The sequence below is a fragment of the Chinchilla lanigera genome, unplaced genomic scaffold (assembly GCF_000276665.1).
Source record: "Chinchilla lanigera isolate Chin_1 unplaced genomic scaffold, ChiLan1.0 scaffold00063, whole genome shotgun sequence".
NCBI classification, from domain to species: domain Eukaryota; kingdom Metazoa; phylum Chordata; class Mammalia; order Rodentia; family Chinchillidae; genus Chinchilla; species Chinchilla lanigera.
In genome coordinates this window covers 863,067-886,051 of record NW_004955464.1, presented here as the reverse complement: position 1 = coordinate 886,051, position 22,985 = coordinate 863,067, and the positions used below count along the sequence as shown (strand labels likewise).

The window sequence follows — 22,985 nt, the reverse complement described above, 5'->3', positions numbered from 1 at the left end:
AAAAAAAAAAAAAAAGGAGAACCACACACTCCTGGTTCTTGAGAGTATGCAGAATAGAGTCTCTTGCCTTCACAAGCCAAGAAATAAATGTATAGATTGATATTGTGAAGGCAGCGATGGTTTGTGCATTCCTTTTCTAGCAGTTATTCTACCATGTCAACTACAGTTTCCATACAAGATCCTGATTTGTCCTGGTACCTATAAACTATTTAACTTTGCTCATGTTTTATTGTTTCAATTTTGTGTAAGCACCTTAAAAAGGAGAGCTATAGTTCAAAATATTTTTTCTTTATGTAATGCCTAGCTTAGGGTATACCTATAGGTAAACTAAAGGCAAAAGTCTTTACAGACATGTATTATTTCTCTTTGTCCCAGTTTCTCACATTTCACAAGAAAGGAGCACCAGGTTTGGAGAAAGTATGAATACTAAATGAGTACTCAAGTCAAAGAAATGATGCATAATACGTAACAAATCACCCCAGAATTTAGTGGCTTAAAATATCTTTTATCATTTCAGTTCTGTGAGTCAGGAATCTCAGCGTGGTTTAGCTGAGTGACTCTTGTTTAAGGGCTTTCACTAGGACATAGTTAGACTGAGTCTCATCCTAGGGCTCTGCAGAGGGCAGTGCGATGGCAATTTGCTCACAAGCTCACTTGTGGGTTTGCAGGCCTGGGTCCCAGACTACATGGGTCTCTCCACAGAACCACCTACCGTCTGGCAGCTAGAATCCCCTGAGGGAGCAATAGAGGACAGAGCACTCCAAAGGCATGCCACAGAAGTTTTATATCTTGATCTTAGGAGTGATATCCCATCCATTTTGCCATAAATACTAGCATGGAAGGGTCCTTGGGGATCCATCGTGGTGGCTGCTTACCATAACAACATTCTAGACTTTTTCAGTAAGCTTTTAGAAAGGGTGACTGAAGATTTTTTAAGCTCTTTTTCTACCCAAGTTCTCCTACTTCTCCAAACCTACCCTATGATGACAGTGAGTGTGGTGGTTCAGGACAATTGAGAGACAGAAAATACAACAGTTATTTTAACAGAAAAACTTTACATAAAGAATTGTTAGCTAGGTACTAAAGAAATAAAATAGCACAAAGAGTAATAGGTACTAGCAATCATAGGAAGTAGCTACCACCCCTAGAGGTGGGGGAATAAAGACATAGATGGGAATTATTAAAATACAGTAATGTGAAGCAGAGAAGACCAAGTCACTGAACTACAAGCCATAACATGGGAGTGTTGCTCAGCTGGTGCTGACTCAGAGCTGGGTGGAGATGGGACCTGGACCACTTGGGAGGGAGGCAGCAGGTGGGCTGGCATCACGGAGGCTGCGTGGTGAGGCTGGCTCTCTAAGTACTGGGAAACTGCACTTGAAAGAAGGAATTGCCTCTTCCAGAGTGCAGATGTGGGGCTGAGGTAACACAGACAGAACAGGGAGTGAATCCCTTCTTCCGCCTCCTGTCTCACCGTCTTCATCTTTCTCTAGCATTCCCTCATGGCAGGGCCAAAAGGTGAGCAGCTGGCCAAGGAGGAACTTGCTCTGCAGGGCTCCAGCCAGTGTCTCAAAACAGAATAGTGATGGAGGTGCAAAGGGGGTGTACAACTCTAGCCGAGAAATAACAGCTTCATAACTTGTACCTGGCCATCCGCAACTCTGGTGGCTGGTATGCATAATACTTAATTTCCTAAACATTAGGTTATAATACTAAGTGCTGACATTTGTAGATTTCACTACAGGTTTTCAAGTCTATAATTCATTTAGTGAAAATACTCTAAATCCTTTCTCCATTGAAGACAAGAGTGTTCAGAAAGGCCAAGCTGTTACTAAATGATGTTTGGTATGTAATCCATGGTCTTGGGTTTAGATCTGATATCAAATTCACTGTTTTCTCTGTATACTATACTGTCTTCTCAAGATTTGTTCATAAGTAATGTGAAACAATGGTCCCATCTTTATTATTAAATCCTCTATTAACCAGAAATGAATCCATGTAAGCATCTTCAGGAATGATCACTCTAATTCTCCTTCAGTGATTGAAGTTTCCAGGGCATCCACTCATTCAACAAATATTCAGTGAATATATTCCAGGTGTGGACACCTAAGAGACACGTCCTTAAACAGAACAAGGTCTTGGGGATTTCACGGGTTAGTCCAAGACAGCAAGGTGATAGCCCATGTTTAAGAAGTGGTAGTACAAGGGTCATATAAGATGCCAGCAGGAGAGAGAAGACCCAGGGGTGTGGAGGAGAGAACAGGGAAAGAGGAGGCAATGACCTCTGTAAAGAGAAGATGACAGGACCAGGCCCATGTTCCAGAAAGTAGGCACCATCTATAACTGACCCAGAGGCAAGAAGAAGTAGGGTCATTTGGGGAAATGGCTTTTCTAAATGCAGTAAGAGTCACTCCTAGAGCGTGGGAGGGGAGAGTGTAGTCAGGTGGGAGATTCCAGGCCAAGAGCCCCCTGGAATAGTGTGAAAAACCCTACAAGCAACTGAAACACTTGTCTCAGGAATCTTTTCTCAAGATAGCAGCAAGGCCAGAATAGGAACCTCACTCTCTCACTTGTACATTTGAGGTCATGGAGGACAAAACCTGTCCATCTCCCGGGTCCCCCAGACTGAGGAATCTGGGTAGCCAGCCCACCTGGTCCTGAGCCCACTGCTAAAGAAATAAACATCTTTCTTGGTTTCATTAGGTCACTCTTTGACATCACAGGGCGTTTTCTCATAATGAATAGGCAGTGTTCCCCGGGACATGGGAAGAGAAAGCCTCAGTTTGAGAAGCCCCAGCTGGCCAGACTTCTGAAGCTCAGCCTCTGTACACTCCTTCCCTTACTCTGTGAGATCTCTTTCTGGAGTTCCATGGACTCCAAAGCCCCATCTGAGATTAGCATGGCAACTCCAGGCCTCCGCTTCGTAATCCTGAACTCACCACCCCATCACCCACCGTATAGGTGTTATAATGACCGAGCTAGAGGAGAAACTTCAAATCTTCCCCCAAATGTCCTGAGGCACACTGAGCAGGGACAGTTGAAGGCCATGATATTGAGGTGCGTCTTCCCCATTCTTAAGTACTTGGACTAAACAACAGTTCTTTCTTGAGAGTGGAAATTTTAAAGTAGTTCCACCTCTGTATTTTTATGTTTCAGTATTGTTTGATTTTCTTGAATGACTTGTTATTGTATGTGTAATTTAACAAATGTGTGTAAGCATATATTTAAATCTGATGGAAGTGTTTAGTTACTAAAATAATATGTGGTGCCCAGATGCTGGGCATTGCAGGGAACTTTTGAATTTATCCATTGCTAATCCAGCAGCACCAACCTCACCTGGTACCTGGTCAGCTATGCAGAATTTTAGCTGCCTTGGACCCACTGAATGGGAAACCTGTGTTTTAACAGATTCCCAGGTGATTTGTATACACACTCACATGCAAACAGTCCTGATCTACGCTGGATTCTTCTGCTGAAGAAACAGAAGAGGTAAGGAGATCATTTGTCAAAACTTTACAGAGATTGTCTGCCCCAGAACTAGGCCTCAACACCTGTCTTCAGACATCTGATCTATGCCTTCCGGCTGTCTCTGGCTCTTGCCATCTTGTAGAAGTTGGCCTACTTTTTTAAACTTTATTTATGAGAGAAAGCATGGTAGGTCTCAGGCTAACCTGGAACACGAGCATTTAGTCTGACTGAAGCTCAGTGGTGAGGGGGAATCAAGAGCCCTGGACTGGACTCCAAATCATGTCATAGTGTGTGAGAGAAATCTAAGGGTGAATTCAGAAACAAGACAGAGTGGGAAAACCAGCAGGGCCAGTGATACCTGAGCATCTCTAAAATCTTGGGGAGGGAGGGGAAGGGGCTCTGAATCCCTTAGGTAGGGGCTCCCAGGTGCACATGTTGAATGGTGAGCAAGTGCGGGCTGCAGGCTATGGGAAGGGAAGGGGTTGCCTGTGGCTGAGTCCCATAGGCACAAGGCAGGCCCACACTCTGCAGAGACCCTGTCCAGCTCCCTTGCACATTCACCAGCTAAGATGGACCAGCGCGGTGGTGTCTGCCTCTCTGGGTCTGAAGACACCCTCAGCCTGGGCCACCTGAGCTGACTCATGAGCCATCTGGACCTAACACCAGGCAGCAGGGTGCCGGTTTCGAGACCGAGCCAGAGCCAGGGACACGCTGCTTGATCTCAGAGGCACTGAGGCTAAGGGGCATGTGAGGGACAGCTGCCCAGGATGGGCACAGCCCTCACACACGGCCTCAAGGGGCAGCTTCCTCCATCAAAGACAAACACGTCCAGGTAACTGATACTATTTCAAGTTGTTCTCATACCTTTTTCGCTGATTTTATAAGGAATTCAATACAAAGTCCGTCACTCTTATCCAAGGGATAGGTTTTCTTTTGTTGTTAGGGCTTCATTCTTCTGGGGGGCGTGGCTTTCATTCAGGCAACACTGAGCTTTCCTCGGTGTTGGCGAGCAGCACAGTGCGCCGGCACAGTCCCACACCGGAGTCACATTCTCCACCGCAGAGCCACGGCTGCGCTGCCCCCAAGATCGTGTTCAGGCCTGACTGCCAGGGCCCCGGGGAACAGCGCTGCTTGCTCCCCGAGTGCACACATGCCCTGGGCCGCCAGCCCTGACCTGTGCCCCAGACCAGGCTTACCACTTTCGGGGAGGAAAACGCCTTTCTCAGCCAGCCAGTCTCAGGGCTGAGGCCTCTACACAAAAGAAAAAATAACAGTAAAACAGGCAAATGTACTTAACAAACATTAATGTACATGAAAATACTCAGATGGTACGATATGATATGATATGGTATGATAGAGCCTTAACCAGGGTAGAAAAGGGTCCTCACTGGGTGTGGTGGAGCACACCTGTAATCCTAGCATTCCCCAGGCTGAGGCAGGAGGATCGCTGAGAGTTCCAGGCCAGCCTGAACTACACAACAAGACCCTGTGTCCACAAAAAATAGATAAAATAAGTATTACGTGACACAGGAGTCTTCATAATGAAATGAAGACCCACAGAAACAGTTAAACCTGAATATTCTTTTTTTTTTCTTTGTCTTTTTGATCCTCCTGCCTCAGCCTCCCGAGTGCTGGGATTACAGGTGTGCACTACCACACCTGGCTAAACCTGAATATTCTTATGCTAGGTTGATGAGGACTGGCTATCCACAGAGAAATACTATGTGTCAGGAGAGAGGGTATGCACGACCCATGGCAACAAGCTCCAGGGAACTCAGCAAGGCCTCTGTGCTCAGTCTTTTCAGTGACCCTTTGTCCTCAGAGATAAGGATGTCCTGCTTCTCTGGGTGACAGGGTTACTGTCACATGAGGGCCATTTGACCTGCTTGGGGGAAGGTGAAAAGCTTTGCTTCAGGAGAAAAGGGCTGGGGGAAAGGTGGAGGGAAATTTTTGCTTCTGGTTTTTGTTTTGGTTTGGTTTTCTTTCCCTTCAATGTACCCAGCAGCCATATATTGGCCTAGCATGTCCATCACCTCATAAAATTTAACATGTGGTGTCATGAGTTGTTCAGGAGAACTCTTTGAAACTGGCCACATCACACCCAGCAGTGACAGTAGGATTAATGCGGTGTCTGACACATACATAGCAAGGCTCACGGAGGGCTGTCTGAGGATTGGCCACACACCTCGAGGATCTGATGGTTCTGCTGTCCCAGTGGTGGGCAGGCACTCAGAATCCATATCATCCTCCTTCTAGTACAGACCCCTCTCATGCAGAAGCTAGAAAAGCAAGGACCTCAGTCCCAGACACTTGTGCTCCAGGGAGAACTTAGGTGTGGCCAGTCAGATACATGAGTTGTACAATGCAGCAGTAAAGGACACACTCCAGCAATGCCACTGCATCCTCAGCCCGCATTGCTGTGAGGGCTTCAGCTTGTCTGCAGCACGTAATGGGGAAGCCTGTGTGGGTTCTCATGTTGTGGGGAACAAGAGGCCCCACTTGGGACATCCACTGCGCTGGTGCAAGCTGCAGCAGGCCTACTGTGGCTCTTCCAGGTCACAGCAGTGGTGCAGAAGGTTAGGGACCCAAGTCTGCGTTTCACAGAAGATCCAAGAAAAGATAGGTGATCCCAGAATTGCCTAGGGACGTGGAACAGTTTCTAACACCTCAGCCCACACTGTTTCTTCAGCCCTCTCCGTAACTCCACTAGTCATTCTGAGGCTAGAGTGTTTTTAAGTTATGACATTGTTTCAGTTGCTTCACCAGGCAACACAATAGTCGCTTAAACAAGGAAGAAGGTGTGTCTGCCCACATAAAATTACACATGAAAATATAAGGTGGTGGACAGTCCAGAGGAGTAGATACTCATGAGATTAGAGCCACTCTTAGGGGTGGTAGGACACCTAACAAGAAGAAACAGAGTCCCTGAAGTCCCATAATGCAGTGCATGGAAAGCAGGAAAGAGGGAATGCATTTCTAAGAAAATGACTTAAAACTTCATGCACTTTCACCCACATCCCCTTGGCCGGAATTTATCCAAGGATCCCACCTGTGATAGCAGCAGGGATCTGGAAAATGTAATTGTGACGGAGGCCAAATAGATGCTCTGCCAATACCTGGAAGGGGGTGGGGCTCTAGTGTTAAAGGAAGAAAATAACAGTTATTGGTGAATAATAGTCTCTGCTATGCTCGATACAGAAAATAGTCCCTATCTTGCTTTACACTAGCAAGAAGAATTACATTCTCTGAAACTGAGAATTGATTGCCACAGCTACTTAAACTGATACCAATAGGGGATTTCTGCCTTAGGTTGGAATAGAATTAAGCAATAGCTATTGAGCCTAGTTTATGTCCCAAGGTCCCATTACCAAAACAAGAAGTAGTGTGGGACTAAGATGTGGTTTTTGAGAAACATATAAAACAGGGGGAAATCCAAATTAATACATGAGAATCACTTTGAAAAAAAATACTGGGTGTTGTATTTGGGAATGCGATGAGCAGAGAGGAAGGCCAAGTAGAAGTATGAGTACTGTTGATAGAAAATAAAGATTTCAGGTCATGGGATACCACATAATAACTCTATTTTGGAAGTGAGTGACAGAAGATAGGGGCAACTTGTCACAAGCAAAGTTTAACTGACAGGCAGGTGCTGCTATTTGTTGGGTGCTTATATTTCCAGGCACAGTACTAATATTTGCTTAGTTTTAGTTTCCTTATTAGCATCTATGTTTACTCTAACACTTGATATGAATACTTGCTAACTTCCCAGCACCCTGTAAGGGAGACATTGCCATTACCATTTAGAGTTGAGGAAACTGAAACATAATGAGAAGCAACTTTGCCAAGGTCATGTGGATATTATGAGTATTAGGTCTGGGTTTCAAACACAGGCAATCTGTAGCCCGTCTTAAGTGTTTCCCTGCATGTGTTGCTGACGTGTGAGCTATGGTTTTGTCCCCTGAGATGGCAGCATAAGCTTCAGATCAAAAAAACTGAAACAAAATGGCACCACCATAAGATCCAGTCTGTAAATGACTTATCATCAGTCTCTAAGTAGAAAAGTAATAACATTTCGTCAGTTCTTAATCTCCCACCCTGCATTGTGCAAGGCATAGAAGATGTGGTATCTGCCCTCAGGAAGCTTAAATACATCTTAGGAATGAGATGAAGTACCTGGAAATCAACACCAGGCCTCAAAGAAAACCACGCATCTCAGCAAATGTGAGGGAGTAACGACTACAGTACGCTACCTCCAGCGTTCTGTAAGAGATAAAACTGACAGAACTCTGTCCTCATGGAGCTCAAAATCTAATTGGTGAAATAGACATTAAATAAACAATTACAGATTGCATGAAGTGCTTTACATATGCCAGTATATAAAGTGTACAATAAGAAACATGGCACGTGGGTGTTTATTTACAGCTGGATGTTGGGGAACAAAAAGATATGTTTAGTCTCAGTCCTGAAGGATGAGGAAGAATTAGGCTAGCAGTTGGTGGAGAACGTTTCATGCCGCAGGAGTAGCAAGTATGAAATCCCTGGGATGGTGGAGCTCTGGGAGATCAAGGATGTCCAAGAGAATCACTGCAGCCAGGGAGATCAGTTAAGGGGAAGTGGTTTAAGGCAAGGCCCTGAGGACACTGAAAAGCAAGAGAAGCCCCACAGGTGGGCTGAGGACTTTCAGTAAGTGTAAGTGAAATGGGAATCTGTTGTAGGTTTAAATAGAGAAGTGACAATATAATTTATGTATAAGAAATCTTTCTAGTTACAAGGAGACTAGGTTATAGAGAATTTAGAATACAAAAAGGAAGCAGTTCACCATTTTTGCAGTAAATCTGGTCATTGAACGCTAAATTTCAGCTATTTCCCTTCACCACAGTGTGCATTGTGAACTGCTGGGCTGAGACAAATACAGCGCCGCTCAGATAACTGTCACCTCTGCTGAACTCAGCCAACAGGCGGCGCTATCCAGAGCCTGCACACCCTGGCGAGCAGAAGCATGGAAGGAGCCTTCCCATTTCTTGCTTTTCTTTTAATGAGCAAAGACTCTGTGTGTCATTCTGGCAGCAGAAGCGCCTTTTAGGCACGACAGCTGAATCCACTTTAGTTTTCCGCCTTTCACGTAGCTAGCCTTTCTGTACCCCTTGAGTGGCACCAACCATCTGAGGCCCTGCTCAGAGACCCTTGGGTCCCAGGCCGAAGGGAGTTGCTTTTCCGGTGCTGAGACTCATCACCAGCCATGCGGTGTCCCATCTCAGAGTTGGAGGGGTCTGAGTGTCAGCTCTTCGGGGTCCCTGCCCTGTATTCCTAAGGTTTAAGAATCCCAGCTGTTTTTGTCTAGCCCTAAAGGGAGCTGTTTCCTGTGGTTGTTGGCTCCATGGTACCTTCAAATTCTCTTTTTACAATTTCTGTTCTTCCATTTCTAGACAGGAACTCCTTATATTAAGTTTCCTCTGTAAACAACAACTGACATGGCTTGTCTTTTGGCTGGGCTTTTACTGATACAGGGTGGGGCTTTCCCTCCCCTAACTTTGGAGATGTTAAATATATATCCTTATTGCACCATCTAACAGTCCAAACTGATACAATGACAGAAGCTGCCACAGAATAAGTATAAGCTTTGCAGTCAGGAAAACAGCTGAGCAACTTAACTAGCGCTATGGCTGCAAGTTCCCATGGTCATAGTGCTAGTAACTATGTGAATATTAATCTCTGCCTCTGAAGGTAGGTATAAGAAGTTTCTAATTAAAGGGTTGTTTGACAGACTGGTACACACTCAATTCATGGCAGTCATTTCTAAATTACCTTACGTAGAGTGCATTAGATCCCAGATAATTCGTTAAAAGACTACTTCAGTGCATGCTCTGTAAGTGTTGATTATTTCTTGGTCTCTTCACTGCATGTGCCTCTGATTCTGGACTTCTTCTCTCATGTACCTTCCTTGAAGTCTCCATACACACAAACCCACTCAAATTGGTCTGCCTTTTCTTATTTCAAAACCAGTATCATCACAGGATCAGGAAGAACCCACAAACATAACACCTGATATTTTGTAAGCGTGCAGGACTCATTTGCTGGCTGGCCTCCCTGGCTTGCCAGCTGCTTTCTCCTGGCTCCATCTGCTCCTTTCTTCTGACTGGGCCAAACATCAGGATGAAAGGGCAGGGCGGGAAAAATGAAAGGAAGACTTTCCATCGCACCTTGTACCTCGTGGCTTCTTGCTCACAAGGCCAACAGCACTTCAGCAACCACCCTGTCTTTAGCATTGGAACTCTGAGCAGCCCAGGGCTAGCAGCTAAGGCCCATTGGCAGTTGATTAAGGGATAATTAGCAAGCCCATTCAGGGGTATTAGCATTTCTCAGTTTCCATTTGTAAATCTGTAGGCCTGCTCAGGGGGCCCAAGGGAGATTATTGAGTGTGAGGTCCTAAGGTTAAAGAATGCATGTGTGCAAGACATCAGCTACAACAGCAGGCAGTGTGAAGCAGAGCAGAACAAGAGCAAGGGTGACAGGACTACTTTATTGTATAATTCTTACACAGGTTGTTATCTCATATTTACATTCTTACATAGCGCTGTAATCAGTCCATGCGTGTTTACCTGTGCTACGTCATGGTTATATAACTGTATCCCACTGTGCGCCTGTGCTAGACAAGCGAGGTCACATCCTCAGGTGTCCTTAGATGCCCCTGAGCTTTGAAGCAGTATCATAACTAGCTTGACTAAGGTACAACACAGCTAGTTGGAGAGTCTGTCTGGGAATTCATCTCTAGGTCCAGCTGAAATGCCCACTGGGGGTCCTTAGGGTCTCAGCAGGCCAGGCGCTTCCCTTTTTTGCTATGCCCTCAACACTACGTGCAGGAGACCAAACCCCAAAACCTAAAGGGCTCCCCTAGAGCATAGAAGTACAAATGTCTACGCTCCTGGTAAGAAGGGACTTGGCCATATTAGAAAAAACAGGTTTGGGAACTATATAGTCAGACACAGGTCAAAAACTCAGCTCCTACCCTTATCAGCTTGGTGACTTTGGGCAAGTCATTTAACCTCAGTTTCTTTGTCCTATGCAATGATTTTTTTTCTTATGTTTTTCAAAACAAATGAGATGGGTATTTAACATAAAAAAAATGAATAGTTGCCATAAGCTCAGGGAAAAGATCAGAGCAATCAATAGGCAGAGAGGATATTAGGGGAATGAAATGATTCTGTGTGATATTACAAGGCCTGACAAAATACAAAAAGTGAACCTTAGTAAAAACTATGGACCTCTGCTAACAATAACATAATATCCATTTATCTCTTGCAACTACTGCGCCTACAACGACAGCAAAAACTGCAGGGACAGGCCCTGAGGAACTCTTCACTCTGCTCGATTTTTCTATCCACCTAAATAAAGCTGCTCTTTACAAACCAAGTCTATTATTTTAGAAAATGGTATATTGGACAAATGACCTCTTATGCAGAGCTGCCCATTGTGTTTGAGACTTTGATACACATGTGAGTCATCCCCAGGTGACCGTGGGCCTGGACAGGCCTGAGATTTGACATTTGTAGCAAGCAGTGTTGCTGGTCCAAAATTTTATTTAGAGCCTTGAGGCTCAACCATCAAGGGGAAGTGGCTGGGAATTGCCAGTGCACAACAAGGTGCACCTGTTGCTAAGAGGCTTCCCTGCTCTCCCTGTCTAGGTATTGAGAAAGCCCAAAGTCTGGCTTCTGTAATAGCAAAATCTCAGGAACTTTCATTTAAATGGCAACTGACACCAGGTGTCCAAACTACAACCCCAAACACACTTATTTACTGCAAAGGGCCAACACTGCAATTAAATATGAATACTGAGGTTTTAGTTAGAAAAAACAACTGTTATCCAGTGCTCCACTGCTGCGGGGACCTGGCTTATGAGCAGACACAAAGGGCTCTGTGTGCCTCTCTCAACAGCATTGAGTGGCACCCATGCCATAGGTTCCCACCCCTGGTTTAGGTGATACCAACTGGTAGACTGTATCATGCCCATTTCATAGTTGAAGAAACTAAGGCTTAGATTAAATAAACATTCTCAGAGCTTCCCAGACAGGAAAGGAAAAGAAGAGGAGCAGGAGGGACTGAGAGACTCACCGTGATATAAACCTAACTCTGCCATGTTGCCTCCGCAAGAGGGAGAGGTCTTGAGTCTGTCTGCACCCTCGTTCAGTCCCTCACAGACTCAGTGAACCTAGAAACTCATTTAGATTCTCAGAATCTCAGTTATCTCCTGTCATATGGGCAGAAGAGTGACCGCAGTTACTTCCCCAAGGCTGCCATGAAAAACCAATGAGAAGGTCTGTGAAAAATTCTTCTATTCTCTAACATGATACAAATGCTAGTTATTGTTTTTATGATATCCTAAGAACAGCTTTTAGTTTACATGTACACACTCTTTCCTCCTCAGAACAGCCCTGGAAGATAGATATTATCATTATCATTATCATTCTCTTGCACAATGAAGTAAACTGAGGCATAAAGGTGATGAGAATTGGTTGTGGCTTCAATGTTACTAGAAACAAGACCTGAACCAGCATTCTGATTTTAGGTCTTATACTCTTAACCTCCAGCTCTTCCCTTCTATCCCCTGCTGGTTTTATAGGTGAGGAAAGAGGTTCAGGGAAGTTAAGTGATTTTTCCAATGACCACACAGTGTAACTCACACCGTATCACTGTCTAAGGTAACTGCCCAGACTCAATGAGTCCTACCTCTCTACCTTGCAGCATCTCTGGCTGCTCCTTCTGTGGTTCGCTTGTGTCTCACAAAAGTTCCTGTGCTGAAAATTTGGTCCTCAGTGTGGTGATGCTGAGAGGTTCTGTAAGAGTGGGGACTATCAGAAGGTGATGTGGTCAATGGGAGCCCTGCCTAAAGGAGGGATCAGAATAAATGCATGGGATCCTGGTCATTAAGGAGGGATTGGTGGAGACTTGTGGGATTCTGGTTACTTACTCTGGAGTAGTCTTTATTTTGTGAAAGGTGGTCCTGGCCCCGGAGTCTCTCCTTTCTGTGTCACTGTGTGATCTCACTTCTAGGGACTCCTGTCATTGTGATGCCGTCTGCCAGGAGCCCACCACCAGAGCCCACACAGACCAGGTCACCTGATCTTGGACTTCCACCCCAGAACTGTGAGCTAAATACCTTAAAAATATAAAATACCCAGCCTTATATATCAAAATACAGAAAATGGACCAAGACGAGTTTCCATCAGAAGAGAGGTAACTTTTTTTTTTTTTTGAGAGGTAACATTATTATTTTGGTCCTTAAAAAAAAGGAAGGGTGGTCTTAAACTCTTCCAGCTAGGTGAGTGAGACCTAGCAGCCTGTTATGGTTTGTGTCTGGATATCCCCCTAAAGCTTCATGCAGTCATGGGGCGGGCCTCTGAAGTTATGATTGATCCATGGTTCAATGCTGGGATCATGGGTGTGAGTGATATACCTGCCCTGGGGTGGATATGTAAGGCAGAGAAAGAGGCTGCTTGCTGCCACTCCTCCCTTTTGCTCTTGTTGCTTTGCTGTTTTCTGCTGCCATGAATGGTTGCCCTGTGCCATGTGCCGCTCTGCCTTGGAGCCAGCCAAGTATGGACTGAAACCTATACAAACTGTGAGCTAAATAAACCTTTCCTTCCTTAATTTTGGGCATTGGGTATTTTGTCTCAGTAAAGAGAGAAAAGTAACCAAGACACAGCCCCTAGCCCACTTCTAATCACCTCCAGGCCACATCCTGAGAGGGCCCAGTATCTCACCAGCATTGAGCAGACACACCAGATGCATTTTAAACCATACCCTGAGAGGTGGCTTCTTGACCTGGTGTCCCACATTCCTTTGTATAGCAAACTCAGCCCAGAATGCTGGGTCTAAAGTGTAACTAATCACATATTTTCATGGGGATTATTGAAAGACAGTCTGGTAAGAGGGCAGCATGGACCTTGGAATTTGAACACAGACTTCTGGTGCTTGCCATTTTTGAGTGACAGTAGACAATTTCCTCAGCTGGCTGAGCTTCAGTCTCCCTGTCTATGACATGAAGACAGAAAACTGGTGGAATCCTGGAGTAGGAACATGCAAATCTACCTACTGTGCAACCCTGGAGCTACCAGGAACCGGATGTAGTCTACTACAGACTTCCTGGAGAGCTCTCCAGGATTTTCTATCACATCAGTGTGGTAACAAAGTGAGAGCTTATATGCATCATCCAGAGACTTGAACACAAGGTCTTGCTTTATGTAGAGTTTACTTCTTTTTGCCTTAGCATGCATCCCTTTCAATTTCTGCTCTGGGAGACCAACTAAACTCATTTCTTGAGTGACATACACCTTTGCTCTGCCCAGCAAGGAATATATCCAGCTTTTTTCCCCCTCTTTTCCACTCTGGTGCTGATTATAGTTTTATTTGACAATATATCTTATAGGCTACATAAAAGTTTCAATGAGTTTGGGAGAGTGTTTGGCACATAGTAAACAAATATTAATGGTAGGGGCTGGAGTGTTGCTCAGTGACAAAGTACTTGCCTAGTGTGTGTAAGACCCAGGGTTTGAGTCCAGAATTGCAGAAAATGAAACATAAAAATAAATAAGTGGAGCTGGTTGAGCAGCCGGGGTAGCGTTGCTGTGGTATTTAGGCAGCTGCTTGCTTCTGTTTTCCCCTAGAGTCCCTGAGTGTGTTCAGAGCAGGGCCACATCTAAATCGCCTCCTACAACCCTGGCACACAGTTCCCAGCATAAAAATGAAACTGAACATGAAGTTCCTTTACAACAGCAAATCTTCCTACAAATGCAACTTACAGTTGTTGAGTAGAAACTGGTCAAACAGAATCAAACCCCTCTCTGGCCATGCAGATGTAAGGAAGTTCAAGGATGAGGACTTGTAGACAAAGGTCCTGAGACTAAGAGAGAACCAAAGCCTGCAGGAAAGAGAGGAGTTTTCCTTGGCTCTGCTCCAGGCCATTGGGGCCAGATCCCTGTGACAGCTGAGAGCAGCAGCTGCCTGCTGGAGGCTGGGACTGCTGTTTGAGTGGGGACTTGTGAATATAATGGCAGGAGGGGATGAATAGTGGATCTGGTTGTTTTCTTTGTCTTTTCCAGGATAAGAAGGGCTCTCCGGTTCTGTAGCTACTATAGCTCTGCAGTGGGCAGTGGTGGCAGTGCTTACTGCCCTGGGTACAATGCTGCCTACATAGCACCCTGTCCCCTTCCTGGATGCAGACAGGAGAAAGCACCAACAGCCTCATGGAGCTCCTCAGAATCAGGAGCTGGGTGGGTCATGCGGTGATAGTGTGGCCCTAGCAGTGTAATTAATGTCCGTGGGCCTCAGCTCCATATATTTACACTCAGCATCATAATACCCATCTTGGTTATGTTGAGGGGCCTATATACTGTAAGACATAGGTATGAAGAAGAAATTTACTGAGCATCTGTCATATGCCAGGCATTGTGTTAGGTAGAGAATACACAAGAATGAGGACCACATGAATCCTAGCCTGGAGGAGCTCTCACTTTGGTAGAGAGAGGGATTAACAACTCGTCATGGGTCACAAAGCCAAACAGAGGCAGATTGATGCTGTCTCCCAATGGCCTGCACCAGTGCAACAGCAAAATGAGAGTTTCCCGTCCAGCTTATGAGCTAACCAGAGAGCTGGACTTGATTTTGGGGGTAGAACTTGGGACTCCAGGAAGAAATGAAGAACTCCCAAGCAGACTGGTCGCCTGTAAGTCCTAGGACTTGGTCACCACCACTCAGGGATAGAAGCATCAAGAAGATTTGAGGAGCCCTCAGTCTCTCTTCAGTCATTGCTATCACACTAATATTTATGACACCCTGCTTTTTGAAAGGCAGTGCTAAACTACGGAAAACCAACCCTGCGAAAAGACAAAATCACCGTCCTTTCTTTGCCAAGTAAACATTTTAGAGGGAAAGACCAGTAAAAAACAAACACAAACTCACCTTGATTGTACTGTATACCAAGTACTGTTCTAGGCACATCACAAATATTTTTAATATTAGAGCTGCTCCTGCATGGTCCTATCAGTATTGCTATTTTATGAATGAGAAAAAAGAGGCTTGGGAAATTAAACATCTTTCCCAAGATCTCACAGTTAATACAGTATGAAGCAGAAGATCTGAATTCCAGCATCAGATGAAGGAACCAGACCTCTAATCCATACTCTGTGAAGTTGATCTGCCAGCTAAAGAGATAGTGTGATGATGAGGGGTGGGTGGAGGAGACTCATCAGAAGGAGTGACTGGAGACAGCATCTGCAAAGATGATGAGATATTTAATCTAGGGCCAGGTTGCTGAAATGTTCTGGTGGCTGGGCACTGTGCTAGCTGTTGATTAGGACAACTATTATGCCCTCTGGGGCTTACAGCCTCATGGAAAGAAGAGTGATGACATGGTGCAGGGAGGGCTAATTCTGACCTATGACTGTCCAGGTGAGCAGGGGAGATTCTGGGAGAGAGAGCTCAAATTTGCTGGGGGAGTGAGAGATGGGGCAATGAGCATCCTAGAGATAGCCTTGCTAAAATGGCCTTTGGCTCCTGAAGGAGGAGCAGAATTACAGATGGAGGAGATGAGAAAACCTTCCAGGTAGAGAGCACTGCGCAAGTAAAGGCAGACCTCTGAGAACAGGGTCACAGCTATCATACACTGCCATGTAAGGAGTTTGGTCTTCACCTGAAAAGAAGCTTATGATGAAAGTCCAGGCCAAGTACACTGGAGCCCCAGAGCCAATGTCTACTTTATGCCGGGCAGCACTTGGGGAGGGGGTGCAGGGAGAAGGTCAGGGATCCACAGGCTGAGGGAGCAGAGGACGGTTGGGCCAGGCAGTCTCCTGTTTCAGGCCACCTACTGTAGCAGAAAATGGACACCACCACCCCCGCCACTGCCAGTATACTTCAGTTTGTTAGTTGCCCAGGTAAGAGTTCCTGTTGCAGATCTGGTTTCTCTTGCTTCTAAAGAAAGGCTGGTCACTGTGATGCAGAGCTGGTCACTATGATGCACATTGTATGAACCAATTCCCAATTGACAAGCCATTCTTCCTCTATACTTCCTGCTTGCTTATCTCATATAAGCCCTAGACCACCAGAGATCAGGTCCTGATATTCTGGGGATGATCCTGTTCAGTGCCTGTTGACATAAATAAATCTGCCTCCAAATCCTGGGTGTTGTTTTGGTGTTTCTGCTTGAAGTGCACTACTGGTACTTGCAAAAGGTAAGCTTAGAGAGAAGATGAACCTCTGAACTTGCTTTTGGAGGGTGAAAGTAGTGGAACATGGGACTCCTAGAAGGGAAGACTGAGCCCCTGGGAAGATGAGCTGCCCAGTCTGGTCACCTGGGTATTTGGGGGTGATCTAATAATGAATGATTAACCCCCATAATAATAAGAGCACTGGAGTGAGGCAGATTTGTGTTTGAGACTGAACACTTCTGCTATTACTCTTTACTAAATGAGCTTTGGCCTATTACTTTACCTTTCTGTGCCTTGTTGGTTTCCTCATCTGTAAAATAAGGGTAATAACTGCATCTGTGCAAGTGGGTGCTAGGGGATCTGTGAGAGCACTCATTTATTGTTATTGTTAAAGGAGATCACTTAGGAGGCATTCGACACGTTGCCCCCCATACAGGTGATGAATGAGAAGAGAAAAGGAATGCATTTCTGTAGAAATGGGAATGGAAGGAGGAGGAAACCAAGGGGATGCAACCTTTCAAACCAGAGTGATTCGCCTACTCCAACCACAAATCTTATAGTTGGAAACCAGCTGTTTGCCTGTAAAGAGATGCAAATCAGTACATTTGCCTGTGAGGATCCTGCTTCTCTCTCCTTCCTTTTCCCAGAAGGTTCCCCTTTAGGAAAAAAATCTCAAGTGTGCTGAGAACCTACTATGTGCCAGTTCCTTTATCAAGATCTTTCTTTTACAGCCACCCAACCCCTCTGTTAGGATGTGAATTCTTTTAGCCCCATTTCGTACAAAAGCAGACCAGACTCAGAGAGGTGGAGAGCTATGCCTGCAATTCCAAGCAAGCACGCAATGACTGGATCCTGGTTCAGACCCACCTCTGCTGAACCTGCATCAAGGCCTGGCAGGCTCTTCCTGGACCTGGGAAGCACTTCCCAAGGCTTCAGGATGACACCACTCAGGCTCGAGAGCCTTCAAACACATGACAGCGGAGGGGGAAGCATTTCCCACAAGCTAGGTGGCTGTGTTTTATTGGCCCTTTTCCCTCCTGAGAGGAGGCAATTGAGTTAATTATTTGGGCCAGGAGTTCCTCAGCAGTATCTGTTGAGATACCCATCACAGCTCCTGGCTGCCAGCCCCAACCAGAGCTTTTGTTTGCTGAGATTCCTGCACTCAATTGCTCATTAACATGATTGGGATAATGTTCTCAACAGCCCTCCAGTGGAATAACTGGAGAAGAAAACTGCAAAGGCTCTGAACATTCAGAGACTCCTGTACTTGCTCTTCCTGACCCAGTCACATAACTGGCTTCCTTTGGAGAAAGAGGTCTACATTTGAATTCTGCAAAGATACTCACTTGTTAGGTTATCTAGGCTTATTATTTTCTCTTTTCAGATCTTCGGTTGGTTATTTGTAAAATGACACTCTTAATATCTCTTGCTTAAAAGTTGTTTCTAAGACTGAACCAAAAGGAAGTCAGGAAGGAAGGGAGGGAGGGAAGGAAGGAGGGAAAGAGGAGGCTGATTTATTGAGTGCCTCATGGATCACAGGAAATGCAGGGACTAAAATATCATCTGGTCATTCCTACAATCCAGTGAAATAAGAAACAGTAGTCCCACTTTAAAGATGAGAAAACTGAGTGAGAGGGAGATTCACTTGAAAATTTATCATTAGTAATTTAGTGTAAGTAAGCACAATGATTCAAACCAAGCCTGGATGCCTCCAAAGCCTAATCTATCTCTTCCTCTTCTTCTGTCTTTCATATTCATGTATTTATTCTTCATCCTCTTATTTACCCTTATTTGCTTGTTTTTTTTCTCTTCAGTCACTCACACCATGTTATTTCTCTAAATAATCAACTAGGAGGAAAGAAAGGGGTCAGATGATACAGCAGCCAAGATAGTGAAGAGGTGAACCAGGTCTGTTGTGTAAGCTCTGAGCAGGGAGAAAAACATTAAGAGTGTAGCGAGGGTTAGGAAAACAGTCTCTCCTCTACGGATTTATATATTGCCAGTCAAGGTCAAATCTGAGATAAATATTTAATTCTGGAAACATCCCCAGTAACTGAGAAGGAAAATCCCAGCTTTTTCATCTACTCCCATTTCATAGATGAGGTTTACATCTCGCTTAGAGCCTCAGTTTAGATATGTGGCTCTGCTATTATAATGAGACTAGACAAAGCCTTTATACCACCTGAGCCTCAGTTTTCACACCTATAAAATGGACACCATAAAAGCATTCCTGTCTCAGACTTCAGTGAGAATGAACCCAGATTGGGAGGTGTGAAACTCAGTTCCCTGCCTGGCACACAGCACAGCTCATAGCATTGCTGTTGTCTTTCACCAAGGATTAATTTGTAGCTCTGGTTTCCTCAAAACTCTCTTCTGTGATGTGAAGGTCTTTTGTAAATGTGAACTTTTCCCTTTCTGCAGACTTCCCATGCTGATCTGTCCTCTTTAACTACAGAGGTGTCAAGGAATCTTTGTGAATCAGCCATCAAGTGTAGGCTGCTTGATGTGACTGTGGGGTTAACTTACAAGTGACTAATTTTTGGAGGTGCTTTTGTACCCTTCCCACTGGTGACACTCGAGCTGGCTGTAATTACCGCTGAAGAGTTTGCTGAGGGGCTCATTAAAGTGTCAAGATTAATATCCATATGAATACTTTCAACAAAACCTTTTGTTCTTGGAGTAGGGGTTGTGGGAGGTGGTTACAGGAACTGTCTTGCTTTTCCAAATTTAATTGTCTAAATACAGTGCTGTCTCAGCAATCCAGGGCTTTTTTTTTTTTTTTTTTCATTCTGTCTTTCTTACCACAGCTCTGCCAAAAATCTGTTTGGCCATAGGAATGATTAGTTTGTGTTTTAGTAAACCTGCGGCAATGATCACTTTCCCTGGCAGAGAAGGGAGTGGTAACTGCTCTCCCTAATCAGTTTGAGCTGTTATTTATCCAGCACAAGTCTGGGGCAAAGATTGTGAGAGCTGCGGGGAAGTGGAGGTCAGTGGCTCATAATCAAGCCTCTCTCCTTTTAGCAGAAAAGCTTTGGGGTTCCCATGAATGTCCTGTGATTACAGCCTCCCTACCCTTTTCCCAGTCTGCTGAGTTAATAATACCTAACATTGCTGTGAGTGCTCTGCACTGTGCAGTTTTGTTAAATTAATCCTCGAGATCACACAGAAGGAAGAACTAGTATTAGCATTAGCATTTTGCACAGAGGGAAAACTGAGTCTCAGAAACTAGTTTGCCCAAGTTCATACAGAAATTAAGTGATAACATGAAGTTATTGAACCCAGGCTTGTCTGACTCAGCACCTGAGCTCTTATCCACACTCCTTAGCTACTTTCAGCAGTTTAGGGCTCCTAGCACCTCACTTTCAGGCTTGCATTGGACCATCATGTAGAAAGTCCTGCTAGACCTCATCTCAGTCCAGAGGAATCCTCATTTGTAATCACATGGGAAAGTTATTGGAATCCTAGCAAGTTAATTCCAATCTACCAATTCTAGTGCAACACATGGTGAGAATAGAGACACTAAGGCATATTTGTAGTTGTGGGAAGCCAAGGGGGTCCTAAGTCCAGCTAGTATGATGGTTAACTGGAACAAAGGCCTCAACCCAGGGCTAAACCCAGGTTTTATTAATTTGTAAAGAGGCAGGGGGTTGAGGATGAGTGACTGTGAAATGGCCGGAAGTATGTGAGTGCCATGTGCTGGGTTAGGTGGGAGGCCTGAAATCACCTCTGCAGTATGCAGAGAAAGAGATATGTAGAAAACTCTACATATCTGCATAACACTATTCAAAGCAGTATCTAATGTTTTGGAGTCCATGCTAACTGAGGGTGGAAAACACTGCCCTGTCATCTTTGCTTCAAAGACTGGAAATCAGCACCTGGGCTGGACCTATTTGCATTGCTTAAAGCCAATTGAAGGGATAAGGAAACATCCCAGCTAGCTCTGTACATATCAATAAACGGAAACAGGGCCAGGTTTAGCCAAGTGGAGACAACTGTTCTTTCAAGGAGAATTGTCCAGGTGACCCTCCACACCATGGAATTTGGTAACTGGAAGGAACCTATAGATAGGATGACCAAATGTGCTGCTCTGCCAGAAGGAGGGGTTTCTGCGATCTGGGAGTTTTTTCAGTTTAGGACTGAGACAGGTCACTCAGTAGGGTGTAAAACTGGTGAAACTAATAAGCAATAGAAGTACAACTATGACTAATATTAGGTATCCTTATTGCCTCTTCTCCCTCTTAAATTTGCAGAGGAAACTGAAGCTCCAAGAGGGGAAATGACCTACCCAAGGTTATCCAGAGCCTTTGTGGACTGCAGAAATTGGAAAACAGACCTTGGGACACTCAGGCCATTTCTCTTTTCTAATAAGTGAAGCTGCAGAACTCAAGCCTAAGAGCATCTACTGAACCCCTACCATGTAAGCAGCTGGGCTGTGACTTAGCACAAATCCAGGAGAAATAGGTATGGAAGACAGGACTGCCTAACAGGACTCTATGATCATGCAAATGTTCTGCATATTGCCATCCAATGTGAGAGACACTAGCCATACATGGATACCAACCAGAAAGGGGTTTTCAGTCAGAGGGTGGGAAGTCTAAGAATTTATGCTCTGGGATGAAGCTAGTTTGGGAAAGAGTCCCCAGGTCTGCTCTTATGGTGACATGACCGTGAGTGGGCCACCATCACCCACCCCTTTTTTGCCCCAATTTACACCTTGGTGAAAATCAGAACAAAAATGTGTAACTCATGGGGGCATAGTTGAGACTGTAGAGACAGAAAGGATCTGATACCTGTTCTCACCCACCACAAGGGTCATAGCCAACATTCCCATCACCAAAGATAGGTTACCCTGAAGAATGCACCACAGATGTATTTAATCGAATTTAATACGGCAGAAGAGCCTTGAGAAGTGAAGTCTCAGGTAAAGCTGTCTGTTTTCATGCTTGAGTTTCCTAAGGAGAAGACAGCATGCAGAAATGTGATTGGCCAAAATGGCTCCCATTTAATGGTGACAGACTGAGCTCAGATTCATAGTCTCTGTGTGGCCTCCTCTGTCCTGGTCCCAAGACAGGACCTCTCAGGAATGAGGTCTTCCTGGAAGATGGAGAAGGGAGAGAGTGACCTTTCTGAATTTTATGGCTTGCCTTAGGGGAGAGGATTAAAGTTCTTATGGCCTTGGAGAAGAGAAATTTTGGTTTTTGCAAATCACTGTGGGAGGAAGAGAGAGGTACATGATAGGAGAGTGCGAGCAGGCGGGGGCAGCCTGTGCTTCAGAGGCTGCTTCTGGGCATCCAGGCTCCTTCTACTCGGAGTATTTGGCAAGCCAAGGCACAGCCCTTCAGGGTGCAGCCCTTTGAGGTGTCCATTCTGAGCCCGGGGGGTGGGGGGGATCTTATACAAAGCACTTGATAGAGCACAGCCTTTGCTGCCTCCACCCTTGCCTCCCCCTTTCTCATCTTTTTTTTTTTTTTTCTCACCTTTCCTGAGAAACCTCGCCAAAGCCAACTGGATGGTGTGCAATGGTGAGGTCCTGAGCCCCGGCTTCATCCCAGCCTGAGCCCTCAGCGAGGCTGGGCAGTCTGCAAGGGGGTGGCCCTTCCAGCCGATGTTCCCTCAGACTCTGCCAGCTCACTTTTGCTTCCCAGCTCTAGAGGAAAACACAGGAGAAGGGAACTAGACATAGCACATAGGCTTTTCATCCCAGCACGCTGGGAGGCTGAAGCAGGAGGATCACAAGTGCAAAACCAGCCTGGGCAATTTAGCAGTTTAGTGAGAACTTGCTTCAAAAAAAAAAAAAAAAAAAAAAAGGTTAAGAATGTAGCACAGTGCAGAGGCCCTGGGTTCAATATCCAGTACCACACAAAGGAAAAGAAAACAAGGGGAGGGGAGAGAAAGAGAGTGTGAGCTCAATCTTCAAGATGCATCTGTTGAAATCCAAGTAATTTTAGTTTTTTAAAAAATTATGTAATTTCTGTGACAGGCAGAAGAGCTCATATCAAGGGCCCATGTTTTAATTGAATGTGATGAAGCTTTTCTCATATCTCAGAATGGTCATGAGGCAAGACTATGAAGTGAATCTTAAAGGAGTGTGATTTCTTTTTTTTTTTTTTTTTTTTTTGGTGTTTTGAGACAGTCTTGCTATGCGACCTTGCGCTTGCCAGGCAGGCGCTTTTGCCGCTGAGCTAAATCCCCAGCCCCAGGAGTGGGATTTCGTGGGTAAACTTTCTCCTGAGGAAGATGACCCCCAGCACACTGACTCCGTCCCTTAGGCTTGGCCGGGCAGGGAGTCCCTCTGGAAGGGAGCGCTCCGCATCTCCT

General features: G+C 45.1%; 1 long non-coding RNA gene across 1 annotated transcript in view; it reads left to right on the top strand.

Annotated features, from left to right (window-relative positions):
* Positions 1-22,985, top strand: part of LOC102014991 — a 45,874-nt gene that overhangs the window by 5,772 nt on the left and 17,117 nt on the right. Inside the window, exons 2-3 of the long non-coding RNA XR_001236694.1 lie at positions 12,517-12,699; positions 20,918-21,084. This is a non-coding gene — a long non-coding RNA (uncharacterized LOC102014991). The remainder of the gene's footprint in view (positions 1-12,516; positions 12,700-20,917; positions 21,085-22,985) is intronic.